A 12,156-nucleotide genomic window follows, 5' to 3' on the forward strand; every position below is an offset into this window, starting at 1 on the left:
TTCCACTCGACTTATCGTGAATATTTTAGTCGTCCAATTGGGAGTGTAACCTTTCTCGAAGACATTTTTGAATTTGCTGATTCGAACTTTGTCGCCAGATTTGAATTTTACCGATATGGTAGGTATCTCTCGAATCCCTCCGTACGCCTGACGTAATAACAGCCTCTCGTTTGCAACGGTGACATCCGACGGTTTCATTCTTATGGTTCGGTGTTTGGTGTTGTTGTAAGCCGAAACCAAATCACATGAGATATCGAGCCACTTGTAGCTTCCTTGCATGCTGAACCGTGTCCACACTTTACCTTTCAGCGTGCGATTGAAACGTTCACAGATCTAAGCCTTCAAATTACTGTACGTGGAGTAAAGTTTGATTCCGTAGCGTGTCATAAGCGATTTGAATTTCGAGTTGTAAAATTTCGTTCCTCAGTCGACGTGTAAATTTTTCGGTACCCGTCCTTGGACAGATTCCATTGCCTTCGTAATATCATCTCCAGACTTGCTCTTTATCGGTATAGCCCACGCATACTTTGAAAAGATATCAATGACTGTGAGCATGTACTTGTAGCCTTTGTTTTGTCCAGCGTACGACGTCATATCTACAAGATCCGCCTGCCAGGTCTCGTCGATGCCGTGCACGTCTACACGTCGACGTGGGTAATTCCGGCGTGCAGGTTTATGTAGTTCCGTCACCAGTGCTTGCTTTTTCTCGTTCATATTCCAACGCTATTAGTCTGGTGTCCAATTTGGAAATGATTTTTGCGTTTCGAATCGACAAGTCTCTGCCTATTTCAAAGTCTGTGTGGAAGGTATGCAAGGCTTTCTCCGTGGTGATCTCCAAAGCTTTGATCATTTGATTGAGGTTGTCGATTTGTTTTTGCAGCACGCTGAATTTTCGTCTCAAGGTTTTTAAAGTTACAGCATTGTTCGGCTCTGCGGGATCTGCGACATTGCACAGTCTCTTGTTCCGTATATCGTAATGCCCATCCGCTGTTATTTGAAACCCGACACCCGGAGGACCGCGAGTGCTCGCAGCTGTGTTTTTATTCAGCTGACGTCCAAACACGTCGACGCTGATCTCGTAAATGATTGCAGAGTCGACGAGAATTGGCTAATAAAGGATTCCGGCCTCCCGAAATTCTTCCAGAATCGACATAATTTCGTTGTTGTGACTTGTATTTCCAGCTGCTTGAGAAGCCAGGAGTAAACGAAGACGTTCCACCAGCTCGTTAGCGTCGTCCCAGAAAATATAATCTGTTTTAACACCTTGTCGAGTAACTCAAGCCTCAGGTAGCAGAACACCTTTGCCCGTACGCTTCGACATCTGTGACAATGGTGATACGTCTTTGCCTGACGTAGAAATATTCAGCAGCTCAGCAATTAAATGCTTGAATTTGGAGCTCTGAGCGTTTCGGATAGGCTCGGTGGCGCTGTAGTACTTTCTGTGAGCATTTGTTGCGAGAAGCATATTCCTGTAATTCTCCCTGTCGTTGCGGGTAACGTGAGCGCTGTTGGGCATCTTTTTAAACAGCAGCTCCAGCAGTCCTTGCCCACACAGCACAATATGTTTCAGAAATGTTTCAGAAATGTCTTATCAGAAACATGTTATATTCCATTGCAACATTTCAGAAATATGTCAGAGATATGTCCATGTCCGCATATATAACTAACGTTTTATAGCTGACATATGTCAGAAATATGTCAGGAACATTACGGTAATATGTCAGAAATATTTCCGCAATATATTTCAGAAATGTTTCAGAAATGTCTTATCAGAAACATGTTATATTCCATTGCAACATTTCAGAAATATGTCAGAAATATGTCCATGTCCGCATATATAACTAACGTTTTATAGCTGACATATGTCAAAAATATGTCAGAAACATTTCGGTAATATGTCAGAAATATTTCCGCGATATATTTCAGAAATTTTTCAGCGATATATCTGAAAATGGTGACTGATATATTGCTGAAACATTTCCGAAAGATATAGTGAAAATATTTCTGATATATTCCACAATACATTTCAAAAATCTTTCAGGTAATAAAGAAAGTCCTGAATCTGAGTAAAATGATTAATTATATAGGTATCTTACAAAGTTATTTATTTTCAAATACATTATAAAATCGTACAGAGTCATGTCCATATTAAGTCGTGAATCGAAGGCTTCTTTTGAAATATACATGAAAGTAAGTATAGTCTTCTTCTCAATATAAACTTATCGTTATATTATTATAATTATATTATTTTGGAAACAATAATGCATATGAAAATATAGGCTATAATAATTAAGCTGATATAGGGCAGTCTTTTGCTCTGCACAATATTTACAAAGAAATGTTACGTAATACACGTAGTACATGTTACTATGTATAATTACTACTATACTAGTAAATATGGTGTATAGCAAAAGACTGCCCTGTATCAGCTTAATTATTATAACCTATATTTTCATATGCATTATTGATTTAAAAATAATTTAATTATTATAATATTATAATAATAAGTTTAAACCGAGAAAAAACTATACTTATTTTCATGTATATTTTAAAAAAAGCGTTTGGTTCACGACTTTACATTTCGTACTTTACGTGCTTAACGTGCTTCATTCTAATAATACTTAATTTAGTTTGTTGTTCAACGAGTCGACGTTTATGTCTATCTGAATAGCAGTCGATACTTTTTCTTTTACGTGTCATTTTCTGAAATCAAATATCATAAATAATACAAGTATAATATTCAATGTTGCAAACATAAAACTTTGAATAACAAAAGGTCAGTCAATAATTTCTCATTTGATGTGCAGGAAAATAAAAGTTTATTCTGAATACAGTCTGAGAACTAATGTTTGTCAGGGTCTACTATACAGTTGACTGCAAAGTTAAGTTGTTTAACATAAAATATACACTGAAAATATGGACGTCATGCCACTATTGATATTAGATTAGTGTGATTGCCAATCGAATGGTAGCTGGTTACCCAATCATTTGATCAAACATAAACTAAATGATTGGTTAATAATAGTCTTACCTAAAACGTATGTTGTATATTTCGAATACACAGTTGACTGTCAGCTGCTCAACCTTTTCCTGCAATTATTACAGATGTTTCAAGATTTAGTTGTAAATACATGAGTGTGATTCAAAGCAAATAACATGTAATTACTGATCGGCGGTCTCCACCTAGTCTGATATCTTTCTAACTAAAGCTAGATTACACGAGGCTCAAGGTGGTATACGCCAGATTGAAATAACGTATAAGCAGAATGTTTTGTGAGGGTATATTCTGCTATTTTATAATCAACAATGATAGGAATGTGCATAAAACTGAAGCTGACATAGGACGTATATACAGAGCTCTGTACATGCCTTATACAGCTTTTTATGAAATAGCCTTGTTCTATTTGGGCCAGCGAGATACACTAAGTGTTTCATTAGGGCCCGTCTATATGTATAGCGTGAAAAATAATTATAATGCATAATAATATCCTATAATAATTATAGTTAAAATGTTAAAAACGTACAGTTTTGAATATACAGGCCTCAATCAGTAATTAACTAGTGAAAAGTAAACCGAAGTTTGATAACGTTCGGCGTATCTTCAAGTTTCAATTGATCAACAATTTAGTATAAATTAAAATTAGCCTTTATTAATAAATCGCGACACTATACGAATATCGGAATATGCATAATTTAATACTGCATAAGGCAATTATGCCGTATCGTGTGATTTTCCATCAAGGGGGAAAATCAAACGAGTACTCACTCGTGAGTGGTCAACTGCGGTTAGGAAATAACCTTGTTGAGTAAACTATAAAAAGATTTAATATTATAGATGTTTCATAGTTGGGAAGTCAACGATCGTAATTATTTTATTTAATTCACAGCTTGACAAAAAATTATAAGCAGTATAGTACTTTCTGTTCACACATAAGCCGGTATTTCAATTGCATACCATTCAACACGTGGTGGCCAAGGATAGCCGATTTAGCAAGCAAACTGCAGAACCGCGTACATAGCAAATATGCACGTAAATATGTAATTATGCCAAGTAGCTAAGGATATTTTTTGGTCTAATTCTCTACACATTTATTGGAAATTAAACATTTACTTACCAAATATCCACTTTTCTTGCCACGTGGGTTTCTGTAATTTTCTCAAGAGATCCGTGGTATCTAACGACCTGTGAAACGCGGTGCGAAAGAACAAGAAAGCTCGAGAATGAAGGATGGAAGAGTGCACGACGCTGCGCGACGGTGATGCGCGAAAAATTGGCGCGCGACGCTCGACACTCGCGCTCGAGTATGCGACGTGATGCCATATTTTTAGGGTTTTTCAGCGCTTCCTCGCGGATAAAACGCGAATAAATAAGGCGCGTTAATTTGAATTAATATAAGTACGACGGTAATTTTAATAAACATATACGTAGAATAAGAATGTGAATAAATATTATAATATTACAATTAGTGTAAACCGGTCACCCAGGAATCAAAAAGGAATGTTAATTATTGATGAATTGTTTAGTTAAAATATAAACACTGCTTGTTTATTCTTATATAGTTCAGACGTAAATAACGAATATTTATATGTTCCCGTTTAAGGCGTTCGAAACCACCACGTCCAATACTTGAATATTCTAAACATTGGAATTTGGAAGTATCTGGTCAATGTTATACTGGTTTTAAAGTAAACACGCATTCGGTGTGGACCACACTTTCGGACCCGTTCTCACGAGTCCCTTTGGCATCTCCCATATCTCCTATATCTCCCAAAATAATTATTTTTTCGACCTGGGACCAACGGCATTCTATTCTTAAATGTATTCTAGATTTTTCTAGATGGTTTTCAAAAAATCGATTTTTTGAAGCCGTCACAGTGGTGTTGTCCCTTAAGAGATGTTGTTCGAGAAAATTGGTAGATTCAACAAGACAAATGAGAATTATGACGCCCAATTCGTATTCCGTCAAAAAATCTTCACTTCGGTCTTCTTGACTGGACGTAGCTCAGTATGCATAATCATTAAAGATCCATAACTTTATGAAAGGTATAAATATTGAAAAACTTTATGCACGTGTCCATTATGGAAAATTTGAAAAATGACAAATTTTATGAAAAATACATATGTATACACACATAAACGGAAATATTACTGAAACATTTCGAAAGTTCGGGTGATGTTATATTGCGCTTGAAATATTTCTGAAATATATTTATAATATCAAAAATGTTATATTGCATTTGAAATATTTCTGAAACGTTTCGAAGGTACCAGTGATGTTATATTGCATTTGAAATATTTCTGAAACGTTTCGAAAGTACCGGTGATGTTATATTGCGCTTGGAATATTTCTGAAATGTATTTATAATATCGAGAATGTTATATTGCATGTGAAATATTTCTGAAATATATTTGTAATATCGAACATGTTATATTGCATTTGAAATATTTCTGAAACGTTTTAAAGGTACCAGTGATGTTATATTGCATTTGAAATATTTCTGAAATATATTTATAATATCGAAAATGTTATATTACATTTGAAATATTTCTGAAATATATTTATAATATCGAAAATGTTATATTGCATTTGAAATATTTCTGAAACGTTTCGAAGGTACCAGTGATGTTATATTGCATTTGAAATATTTCTGAAAGGTTTCCGAAATATTGGGAATGTTATATTGCAATTGACATATTTCAGAAACATTTCAGAAATATTCCTGAAATTATGTAATGAATCTGAAATGTTGTAACATTTCGGAAATATTTCTGACATATTTCGTGCCGTGTGGGTGAGTTTTCGGATAGAGCGTGCCGCCTGTGCGAACGGAATCGCGCTCGAAGCTTATCGGTGAGTCACCAACCATCAGCCCGGCAGTAGAAAGACTCCGTACCCCGTACACGGTATCCAACTCGTGCTATCTTTGTTTATCGTTGAGCATCTCAAGATATTCATCCTCTGATCTCACCGACGATTCCGTGACGGTTTGATCCTCTTCCTCTGCAGTTGCAAAAGAATCTTCCATTTCGTTCTTCGGCTCATCTTTCGTTTCAGTTTTGAGTTCTTCCTTCACCTCTTCCTTGACAAGTTTCGTACCTCGAGAAAGATTGACTAATTCCTGCAGCGGGGTTACCACAGGTTTGAAGACATCCTTCATTGTTTCCTGCAGCGACTCTTTTCCCATCTTGAGGATTCTGTGCTTACGACGAATCGCATCACTCGCTTGAGCGATACGATGCAAGACTTCTTTTTCCTTACGAATTTCCTGCATGTTGACACTACTAGTTCTGGTAAGCTACTGTTCCGTCGTCTTCGAAGATCGTGTATTTTATTCTTTTGTCATGTTTATGAAATTGTCAAATCCCCTCCTATACCGACCTTTACCGAGCTCTCTATCCTTGTCGATCACTACGAAGCCATATTTGTCACCGTTCCAGCACGCCGCACACAAGTCTTTAAACTCCACGTACGACATCTCGGTGTTTACATGATCGTTGTACACATGTCTCAGATTCATCTCGTCTTGTTTGAATAAGACCAGCAAGTTGGTGTTGTCGCGCACGAGATGCTTAGGGATTCGAGCGTACGTCTGACAAAGATAGAAACAGTCTACGTCGTGATGTCTACCCATCCAAAAGTACGCCCGTATGTTATCCTGCTTCTCGCACGCTGCGTCATCGAATATCATGATGGAGTTAGGTTGCATCTCGTTCGGTGCAATGACGTGCTCATGCTCGTTAATACTCAACACCGTCGACATTTTCAAGCACTTGACTCAGAAACTTGTATTTCGGTTGATTAAGAGATTTTGTGTAAACGTACAGGTTTTCGAACCTCAAACCGTTCGGATGCGTTATAAGCGAAAATAATGCGTTGGTTTTGCCACAGTTGGATGGTCCGCAGAATACCGCACGTCCACTACTCGGCAACAATTCGCCATGACGTTTTTTCCGTTTTGTACTCTGCTGCGTAAATTTATCAAAATTCCTCACGGGCAGCTTGGTCGATTGTGTCTCGAACCGCATCTCAAACGTGACTGGCTGGATTTTCTATAAATGCATCTTTCATAACAACTTTCTCTCAGTCGCGGAGCGGACATGATTGTCCACACACGTGATCGTAAGCGATCGTCAAAAAAGCGATCAAGAGGGAAAGGTTTGGTAAATAGCATTATCAACAAACTTTCGATCGAGTTGCATGTTCCCGGTTACGAATACTGCGGTCCTGGCACCAAGTTGACGAAAAGACTCGCGAGAGGCGATTCCGGTATCAATCCTCTCGATGCAGCGTGTAAGGAACACGATATAGCGTATTCGAAAAATCGTGAGAACCTTGAAGCTAGAAGCGTTGCGGATAAAATATTAGCCGAAAAAGCCTGGAATTGGGTTCTCGCAAAGGACGCAAATTTGGGTGAGAAGGCAGCCGCTTGGGCTGTAGCTAACACGATGAAGGTGAAAACAAAGTTAGGCATGGGGTGTCGAAAACCTAAGAACGTTTCCTTGAACAAAATCATACGAGCGGCAAAACAGTCTATGATTCGAAGCTACGACGCGAAAACGAGCATCAAGTCTGCACTCAAAGGTGCTCGAGAAACTGTGAAAAAAGAAGGTGGCAAACATGAAGTTCGATCACCGCGCGTTCTACCGGTACCCTCAAAAGTTGACGAATTTGTATCTTTTCTCATACCTATTTTTGCCGGTCTCAGCGCTACGGGTGCGTTAGCGGGAGGTGCTGCGGGTATAGCAAAGGCTATAAACGATGCGAGCGCGGCTAAACGTGAATTGGAGGAAACGGCATAACAAGACGATGGAAGCTATCGCCTTAGGTAAAGGTCGCCATCTCAAACCTGACAAAAAGGGTTTCGGTCTTCATCTTTTAAAAAACTGAATGTCAAGATACCACGCCGAGCGTTGACCAACTGGGATTTGCTGAAGTATGCAAAAATCATGAAAATTCCATACTTCCGAGGTGTCTTTATGCGCAACGAAATGCCCAAAACCGGGCCGCGTAGAAACGACACAGCTGTAGTCAATCTCGACGATAAAGATGGTACTGGGACACACTGGGTTGCGTATAAGAAACGCGGCAGCGATGTAGTTTACTTCGACAGTTTCGGTCATCTTCAACCGCCGTTAGACCTCGTGAAATATCTCGGTGTATGTAACGTTAAGTACAACGACGAAAGGTATTAAGATTACGGTACATTCGATTGCGGACACTAGTGTCTGAAATTTCTAAGCGATAATCTATATAAACATGACACGTAATTTAATAACGTCAGTCGAGCACTCGCAGTCATGGATGATTCGTTTACATTAACGATATCGGGAACGTCGTCGATTCTCGAAGCGCAATATTTCCCTCCGATCGAACTTGCTCTGAACAAAAATTATGTTCTCGGTCTCGTTGAACTGTTAACCTTCAATTCCATTCCCAACGTCGATGTCGGTCACAACTAAGTATACGTAGCCGATAAGGTAGTCACTATATCCACTGGCAGCTACGAAATTGAGGATATTGAAAAGTATGTTCAAGGCGCGTTAAAAAATACCAACATTTAAATCAGCATAAAGCCCAACAATAATACGTTACGCAGCGAAATCAAATGTAACCATATCGTAAATTTGGAACCTGAGGATTCTGTTGGTCAGCTTCTCGGATTTACACCGCGCGTATTGGCAGCTAACCAAACTGACCATTCGGATATGCCTGTTACTATTCTCAAGGTCAACGCGTTGCGAGTCGAGTGTAGCATTACAACGGGCGCCCACGTCAATGGACATAAAGTGCATACTATTCACGAATTTTTCCCTATCGTTCCACCGGGATACAAGATCGTGGAAGTACCGTCGCACGTCATTTACCTTCCGATCACCGTCAAGACCATAGATCACGTACAGCTTCGGTTAGTCGATCAACCGAACCGCTAACACGTCGAAACGTGGAGTTCCTGATAGCTCTGGGTCTAAAGCTGACACCTTCTGGTAAAGGAATTTCCGACAAATAAAACTGCGATTCTGCTGTTTCGTTGTATGCTACGTACCATGGAGGAGGAAATCTTTAACATTCAAACACCTGTCGTCCTTGACGAATCAATCGCACACCAAGAAATACACGCACACAAACCGTACGCATCGTCAACTTTCAATAACAGCGATGAGATTCGAATCACCGTTCAGCATCAGGATTTATGCGTATTACCGAGCAAGAGTTCGCTGCATATCTCTGGAAATTTGCTCAAATCGAACGGCACCGCAGCAGCGATCACAACTTTGGTCAATAACGCCATCTGCCATTTGTTCGAAGATGTACGGAACGAACTCAACGCCGCCGCGCCGTAGAGATTGATAAATGTAAAAACGTTGGTCTGACCAGCCTGCTGAAAGGTTTTGCTTCGCTCAACCCTGGTCATAGTTGGCTTATGGAAAATGCTGGATGGCTCGATGTTCAGGAAACGAAAAAATTAACTGATGCCGATAGTAACTTTGACGTAGTTATTCCCTTGAGCATGATATTGGGCTTCGCTGAAGACTATCGCAAGATCGTCGTTAACGCAAAACACGAGCTGATTCTTACAAGATCAAAAAGTGATTTGAATGCCATCGTTCCAAATGAAGACGAAGACTTTAGAATCGTGATCGATCAGGTGGAACGGTTAGTACCCTACGTGAAGCTCTCGGATCAACGAAAAGTCGCACTGTTGAATTTCATTGAGAAAGATACACCAGTCTCCATGAGCTTCCGCAGTTGGGAGTTGTACGAATATCCTTTGCTACCGGCAACTACGAAACACGTTTGGACTGTGAAAACGTCCACCCATTTGGAAAAACCGCGATTTGTCATGCTCGGTTTTCAAACGAATCGAAAAAACAAAGCCGGCAAAAATGCCAGTCATCTTGATCACTGTAACATTACTGACGTCAAGCTCTTCTTGAATTCCGAGTATTATCCGTACGGTAACCTGAACTTGGACATGAGTCACAATCGCTTTGCATTACTGTACGAGATGTACGCAAACTTTCAAGCCACCTATTACGGCAAAGAACCCGAGCCTCTGTTGACGGAGAGCGAATTTCTACAGTACAAACCTTTGATTTTCATCGACTGTTCGAAACAAAACGAGGCTCTGAAATCTGGACCGGTAGATATTCGTATCGAATTTGAGGCGAAGAATAACTTTCCTACCGGTACATCTGCCTACTGCTTGATTTTACATGATCGTATAATTGAATATAACCCGCTGAGTGGTGGGGTGAGAAAATTGGTATAAAAACCTTGAACGTTGTGACAATCGATTCAGTATTTTTTTTTTTCACGATGGAGTTCATAGTCGACGTACAAGGATTCAGAAGACCGGGTCCCGGTTTTACACCAAAAGAGTTGGCAGTTGTGTCACTTGACGAAGAGACCAACCCGTCAATTTTTCTCTTCGAACCTCCGTACGATTGGAATTATTTACTCGCCCTGTTCAAAAGCGACAATTTGTGGCTGTCACGGAATTATCATGGACTATCCTGGGAAGGTGGTGATTTACCTTTGGAGAAGCTCGACTTCACCATCGAATGTATGTCACTGCGTGAGGCTTCAACAGTTTACGTAAAAGGTTTGGAGAAGAAAAGTTGGCTGCAGAAACTCCTGGGTGAAAAAGTTGAAGTCGTTGAATTGATGGATTCGGGTTGTCCGTCGTTGCAGAAGTTGAATAAAATGTCGGACACGAATTCAAACTGTACGCATCACGCTATATTACGTTCAAACTGTGCAGCTCAAAACGTATTGTTACTGCGAAATTTTTTACTCAAACACAAAAGACAATCGGTATCTCCTCGAACAGTTATTCATTCTCATTGCCTAAAGCATGGGTGCGATACCGTTGAGTAAGAACACTCATTCATTAGCATTACGAATTTCATGTAAAACTGTAATCTTGAGTTGTTTTTTCCAATAAAATATTTTGCATCGTCAATAACAACCGTTTATTCAGAACCTCTGTCCCGCTAGTTGAGAGTTTATTTCAGAACCTTCCAGAATTCAACGTCGCACCGCAATCCGTTGTCCGCAGGCCGCTCGCCGTCAAGTCGAAACTCGTCGGACGATTCCGAGTATTGTTTTCGACGGACGATTCCGAGAATTGTTTGTCTCAAATTCAACGTCGCACCGAAATCCTTTGACCGCATGCCACGCACCGTCGAACGATTCCGAGTATTGTTTTCGTCGGACGATTCCGAGAATTGTTTGTCTCAAATTCAACGTCGCACCGAAATCCTTTGACCGCATGCCGCTCACCGTCGGACGATTCCGAGTATTGTTTTCGTCGGACGATTCCGAGAATTGTTTGTCTCAAATTCAACGTCGCACCGAAATCCTTTAACCGCATGCCGCTTGCCGTCAAGTCGAAACTTGTCGAACGCATTGTTTGTCAGCATACATTCGTTCAAGGCCGTGAGAATCTTCTCGAACCTTCCGGAAGCTCTCAAAACCTGACACACGCCAGGATTCTCGGTCGAACGTTCGAGGATCCACGGGGACCGCTCGAACGCCTGAGGATTCACGGAGTGCGCCCGGTAATGCGGTTATCGATCCCCGCTCGATGAGCATGATTTTCCTTACCGACAATGAACACAACTTATCCCACCAGGGGTAACACCACGGCAATTTCAGGAATTTTTTACCGACGATCATGGTCATTTGGAGGATTTGGAGGATTACGTGATAGATATTCAAGGGTTTCGAAATATGTATGGTAAATTTAAACCGAAAGAGGTGGCAGTCGTCACCATCGATCACCGCTACTCGGCACATTGGTTAGTAGAACCGCCATATCCCTTCACGGATCTGCCGCTCAACGAACGTGGCGTGAACAATTATGTAACCTGCTACCATCATGGCATCGAGTGGTTTGAAGGTGATATCTCGCTGGTTCAATTAGACGTTAACCTCCGAGAAATCGCACGTAACGCTCATCGAATCTTTGCCCGTGGACACGAGAAATGTAAATATATTGAAAATGGTACCGCGCGTCAAGTATTCAACTTGGAGGACATCGATTGCCCGGCGTTCGACAAACTGGAACGGTCTTCGGTATGGTGCTTCTTCCACGGCGTTAAGAAGGAGGAATTTTTCAAATGTGCGATGAACAACGCATTTAAACTGAAGA

The 12,156-nt window shown here is 40.3% G+C and overlaps 1 long non-coding RNA gene across 1 annotated transcript; it reads right to left on the reverse strand.

Annotated features, from left to right (window-relative positions):
* Nucleotides 1-2,120: 2,120 nt before the first annotated feature.
* On the reverse strand, nt 2,121-4,267 carry LOC124295279. Its single transcript, XR_006905185.1, has 3 exons — nt 4,116-4,267; nt 3,032-3,090; nt 2,121-2,703 (listed from the first exon to the last, which is right to left on the reverse strand). It is a non-coding gene; the product is annotated as an uncharacterized LOC124295279 (long non-coding RNA).
* Nucleotides 4,268-12,156: the final 7,889 nt, after the last annotated feature.

Source organism: Neodiprion lecontei, chromosome 7 (genome assembly GCF_021901455.1).
Source record: "Neodiprion lecontei isolate iyNeoLeco1 chromosome 7, iyNeoLeco1.1, whole genome shotgun sequence".
NCBI classification, from domain to species: domain Eukaryota; kingdom Metazoa; phylum Arthropoda; class Insecta; order Hymenoptera; family Diprionidae; genus Neodiprion; species Neodiprion lecontei.